The 6,239-nt window shown below is 34.0% G+C and overlaps 1 pseudogene; it reads right to left on the reverse strand.

Annotated features, from left to right (window-relative positions):
• Nucleotides 1-444: 444 nt before the first annotated feature.
• LOC107582279 (uncharacterized protein SYNPCC7002_A1628-like) lies at nt 445-4,475 on the reverse strand (annotated as a pseudogene).
• Between the last annotated feature and the right edge of the window lie 1,764 nt (nt 4,476-6,239).

The raw sequence follows: 6,239 nt of genomic DNA on the forward strand, positions 1-6,239 counted from the left end.
ATTTTTGTGATATCACAGTTGTCATTTTATATCTATGGCAGTGATTCTGTTGTTGTGAGAGGGATGTTGTTTGATGCTGGTTGTATTTATATGTGATGTGTTGTAACCTGTTGATGTTTGTATTGTTAATTATTGTTGTTGATCACTGAAGAGTTGCCACAGATACAAAAAGAATTTCCGAAAGGACAATAAACTAAACTAACTAACTAAATATGGCATTTTTATTCATAAAATATATTGCTTAAAAATGCTATGGCACATTATATATAAAAAACAGGGACGGATTAACAGCATTAGACCAGAGGGGGGCCCTAGCCGAAATCCCGCTTCTCCCGGAACACGATTTCAACAGTGGCCCCTCAGATTTTTGAGCCAAATGGATTTTGAATGCAGCATCCTAAAAAAAAAAAATAGCAGAATACATTTTTTTTATATTTGATACGATCATACCGGTGTGGTTAGATCGTTCAGTGCGACACGTGACCAGCTGCCAAATTCAAACCTGCATTTGCTCTTTGGCTGGCGCTGAACCAGAGACAGATGCGCTTTATAACCAATCACACATGATTCTGTTGAGCTTATGATTGCAATGGCCAATCAGAGGCATTCAGATGAGCCATCGCTGAAACGCCAGAGTTTATTTCAGTGCACGCGCTCGCTGACTGAATTCTGCTTTCTGGCGAATTCTCTCTTCAGAAACAAAAAAAAGTGCAGATGTGCATACGATGTAAGCAAGATACTCATTTCGCAGTGTAAACCGCTTCAGTGATTTTAATGGGAGTTTTGGAGAGTGCTTGAACTCTGGCTAGACTGAAGTCAGTGATAATGTTCTTTGATAATGTAAATATTCTTTGCTATCTTTCTGTACAATGAAACTGTTATAATTAGTAACTTACAATGTTTTATTAAATTCACGTTAAATATAAATTCAGTCGAATTAAGAATATTTTATGACATGACACACTCATATCTGGTGCAAGTGAAAAGACAGGTTTTATGCGTAGTTAATAGATTACACTATACTTGCCCATCGCCCATTATAGATCAACTAACATGATCTATAAAGGTGCAAAATGCATTTATTTACACATATTTGAGAATCGAGATATTTCATGATATAGATAACACGTTTGGGAATATTTCGGATAAAAAAGAAATGCAGTTTCAACGGAGGGGGGCCTTTGATCGGTCTGTGCCCAGGGCACCGCTGCGTCATAATCCGTCCCTGATAAAAAGGGATCATAGCAAAACAATCAAGAGAAAAACAATTGTCAGTAAAATAAATAATGAATAATAAAATAAAAATACCTAATAAATAAAAATAACATGAATAAATATATAGATTAAAATGGTACAAGGCACCCAATAATATCCATGTTCTATTCATGCAGGTCCATGAAATACCATGTTACTTTCATTATGAATTCTGTGACCTCACCTTTGACGCAGCTCTGTGAATTATTGAGTGCCTGCGTGCCAGTCGATCAATATTTCTGGAACAGCCTCCTCCAATGACAGTAGCCACAGGAATGCCCTTTTTAAGGACTGTCTGAAGTACATAAATATCCCTCCAGTAAAGTCCTATGTAAAATGCACAAAGACATTGAAGGGTCAATTACATAAAATACTGCTTTGATCTTACGAAATATGATGTGCGTAATAGAGTGAAATGATTCACCTTCATCTGTGAGATGAAGTCTTCCAAGTTCATCCTCCCAGTGTGGATCCACTCCAGAATCATACAGCACCAGATCCGGCCGGAATCTCTCCAGTAAACAAGGGAGGTGTTCCTGAACTATACAGGAAATTACTTGATGCATTTTACCATAGTACCACACCTAGGCTTATTTAAAGGAGTAGTTCACCCAAAAACTAACATTTTCTTAAAATATACTCACCCTCAGGCCATCCAAATTTGGGGAAATTCAGCATTACATTACTTGCCCACCAATGGATCCTCTGCAGTGAATGGGTGCCGTCAGAATGAGTGTCTAAACAGCTGATAAAAACATCAGAATAAACCACAAGTAATCCACACGACTCCAGTCCATCAATTAACATCTTATTAAGTGAAAAGCTGCATATTTATAATAAACACATCCATCATCAAGACGTTTTTAACTTCAAACCATAACTTCTGGTTAAAATACATTACAATGAAATACAATAAATGTCCTCATAATATCGTCCGTAATATTGCTTTTTCAGTGAAAAATTATCGGAATCAGGAGAAAAATATGCACAATAAATACTGTTTACAAGCGAAAACCGTTCAAAGCAGTTTTAAACAAATACGTCAATGGATATTGATGTGAGAGGACAACAGGAGATGGACTTTTTCACTGGAGGAAGTGTTATTATGGATTATATGCTAATTTGTTTGGCCAGAGGGTTTAAAGTTGCAATGCCCTAATGATGAATTTGTGTTTTACAAACAAGATGTTAATTGATGGACTGGAGTCGTGTGGATTACTGTGATGTTTTTATCAGCTGTTTGGACTCTCATTCTGACGGCACCCATTCACTGCAGAGGATCCTTTGGTGAGCAAGTGATGTAATGCTAAATTTCTCCTGATCTGTTCTGATGAAGAAACAAACTCATCTACATCTTGGATGGCCTGAGGGTGAGTCAAATTTCAGCAAATTTTCATTTTGTGTGAACTATTCCTTTAATAGAGATTTATTGAAATTATTTACATTTATTTAAAAGTCAAAAAGTGATCTCCTTATGGTTTTGTATAGGTGTAAAATTAGGGAGTATAAAATGAAAATACCTTTGGAAAGATACTCTTTGTCTTCAGTGCTGTCTTCCAAACTGACATCTATGTCACTCTGCTGCTTTCCCACAATGCACCGAGAAGGTGAAAACATCGGGTTCATCCTTAAATATGAATGCTGTGCCATCACCCTAGTGAACAGAGGAAAGAAAAACTTCATTATTAATATTATATATAATTCAGGAAAGCAACAGCATTTTGGTCAGTACAACAGTTCTTTTTTCAGTTTCAAATGTAAATGATTCATCCACTATTATTAAATATTTCTTCCTCAAAAATAAAACCAAAAAGTTAAAGGTTGACCCATGGAAGTCATGTACCTGATGTACATCCTGCCAGCACGGTGCCGCCTGGACCACAATGACAATATGCTGTAGTTTTACAAACATTCATAGCTGCGTATTAGTGCAATATGCAAACAAAAAAGAAATTATGTTTGTGAAAATCAAGCCTTTTCCATTGTGACAATTTTCATAAATAAGGTCTGTAGTGTAATGCAAAAATATAAAGTAAATAAATAAAATAGAAAAAAATGTTCAGGTATTATTTAAGTTCAAAATAAAGTATAATTGTAAATGTATCTCATGGTAATATTTATTGTAATTAATTTCAATTTAAGCTTGTTTTAATAAGAAAAGTGTTGTAATGAGTATTAAACAATGACTGAATATCAGTGTTGTTATTGTTAACTAAAACTACATATCATTTTCGGTAACATTAGAATTTTAAACAAAAATTAGAAATATATATACATATTTAAAACAAAATCTATAAAATGACAAAAAATTAACAAACTAAAATTAAATAAAAGAAATAATTTTGTTAGCTTATATAAAATATTAATAAATACTGTAATAGCATATGAATAATACTAAACAACACTATATAAATTAAGAAATGTCCAAATTAGGCTTCATTTTTATTATGCAATTTTATTTTTCTACATTTTTTATTTTGATTTTAGAGTAAAATATGACCCAGACGATTCACTTCACATCTTTGACTTTAAGCACATACTAAATGACATACCTGTTTCATATCTACAGCGTTGTACTAGACCAGAACTCCACAGGAATCCGGTTCGCCTCTGATCTTTCTCACTAATTTTACCACTGATAAAGTTGGACAGGTACTCCTCAGTATGCACACATTTCAGAAGCTCTGTGGAGGCAATCTTAGGGGCCCACACCTATAAGACAGTGACATTTAAAGTATATTAATCTTGGATTTGTTAAATATGTGTGAGTTAATATAAGTTCCAGATTCACTAATCATGTCCAACCTGTTTATCTGTTATGACCCGGTCTCTGAGCAGACTCTCCGGGACTTTGGGGAACTTTCCCATGGGGAACCTGTGGTTTTCAGGGAGGTCACATATGTACTTGACATGATGAACTATAGGAAGTGCTCTTGGTTCAAGGCAAGTCTGTGAAGAAGAAAAAAATTGATGCAAATGAGTGAGAGCAGTTCACTGCTTATGTGAACTGTTAGTAAATGTCATGTCTGTACTAGTTTTACACTCTAGGGGGTTTAATGTGATACTGAGGACATATTACATGTTCAGCGTTAAAAAAAGATCTCCTCCATGTCCCATGCATTGGGTTTCGTTTCAGAAATGTTTCCTTTTGGACCACAAGTTTGCATTTAATAGCTGCTCTATAGATACATTTTTTTGATAATAAATGAAACATTGCTGCCTTACAATACATAACAACTGCTTTTTTACAAAAAGTGTGCAGTTGCACAATCAGCAACTATTTAATAAGTCCATGCATTATTTTTTTTTAAAACTCTTTCTGAATCAGATGAAAGGTTATTCAAGATATGCACGCAAGAATACAAAAAAATCTGCATGTGAACTGTACATGAGACGTTTGTGTTACTGGGGTTGGTATTGTTTTTTTTTCTTCTTGTAATGGAAGTGTGCTACTGCCACCGTCTGTTGAGGAGTGAGAGAGCTGCAAAAATGACATCAAATGTGCCTGCATGGTCACTTTGTCATAGTGGAAACATTTGGTTTTATTTTGCTTTATTTTAGTTATTTTACATTTATTTAAGGGGATAGTAGCCTATCCACTTTAAGGTGAGTATTTGCACAATAAAAAACAAGCATGCAAATAAATAAATACCTTAAACATGTTTACCTCGTTTATTTATGAATAAATAAATACATGAATGAATGAAAAGCAGAGGGGTGTTCCGGCTGACTGTACATTAAACTGCTTATAACGTGCTGCTTCTTACCAAATGAACAAACGTACGAATGAATGAACATTTAGGCTAATTGAGTATTTTGTTTCAAACAAAACAACAAAAATATATAGATAGATATAGATAGTTTTAGTTTTTGATTATTAATGTCATTTAATATAGTTCATGTAATTAATTTGGGGCAGTTGCTAAATCAAGACCTATAAATATTTAGTGTTTTTGGTTTAGATATACTTAAATGTAATTCCCATTTTTCTTTATTTTATTTAATGTTATTCAAATAATTGTGCAACCCATATTTGTACAACATGATGAACTATAGGAAGTGCTCTTGATTCAAGGCAAGTCTGTGAAGAAGAAAAAAATTGATGCAAATGAGTGAGAGCAGTTCACTGCTCATGTGAACTGTTAGTAAATGTCATGTCTGTACTAGTTTTACACTCTAGGGGGTTTAATGTGATACTGAGGACATATTACATGTTCAGCGTTAAAAAAAGATCTCCTCCATGTCCCATGCATTGGGTTTCGTTTCAGAAATGTTTCCTTTTGGACCACAAGTTTGCATTTAATAGCTGCTCTATAGATACATTTTTTTGATAATAAATGAAACATTGCTGCCTTACAATACGTAACAACTGCTTTTTTACAAAAAGTGTGCAGTTGCACAATCAGCAACTATTTAATAAGTCCATGCATTATTTTTTTTTAAAACTCTTTCTGAATCAGATGAAAGGTTATTCAAGATATGCACGCAAGAATACAAAAAAATCTGCGTGTGAACTGTACATGAGACGTTTGTGTTACTGGGGTTGGTATTGTTTTTTTTCTTCTTGTAATGGAAGTGTGCTACTGCCACCGTCTGTTGAGGAGTGAGAGAGCTGCAAAAATGACATCAAATGTGCCTGCATGGTCACTTTGTCATAGTGGAAACATTTGGTTTTATTTTGCTTTATTTTATAGTTATTTTACATTTATTTAAGGGGATAGTAGCCTATCCACTTTAAGGTGAGTATTTGCACAATAAAAAACAAGCATGCAAATAAATAAATACCTTAAACATGTTTACCTCGTTTATTTATGAATAAATAAATACATGAATGAATGAAAAGCAGAGGGGTGTTCCGGCTGACTGTACATTAAACTGCTTATAACGTGCTGCTTCTTACCAAATGAACAAACGAACGAATGAATGAACATTTAGGCTAATTGAGTATTTTGTTTCAAACAAAACAACACAAATATATAGATAGA

The sequence above is a fragment of the Sinocyclocheilus grahami genome, unplaced genomic scaffold (assembly GCF_001515645.1).
Source record: "Sinocyclocheilus grahami isolate Dianchi unplaced genomic scaffold, SAMN03320097.WGS_v1.1 scaffold42.1, whole genome shotgun sequence".
Taxonomy (NCBI): Eukaryota; Metazoa; Chordata; class Actinopteri; order Cypriniformes; family Cyprinidae; genus Sinocyclocheilus; species Sinocyclocheilus grahami.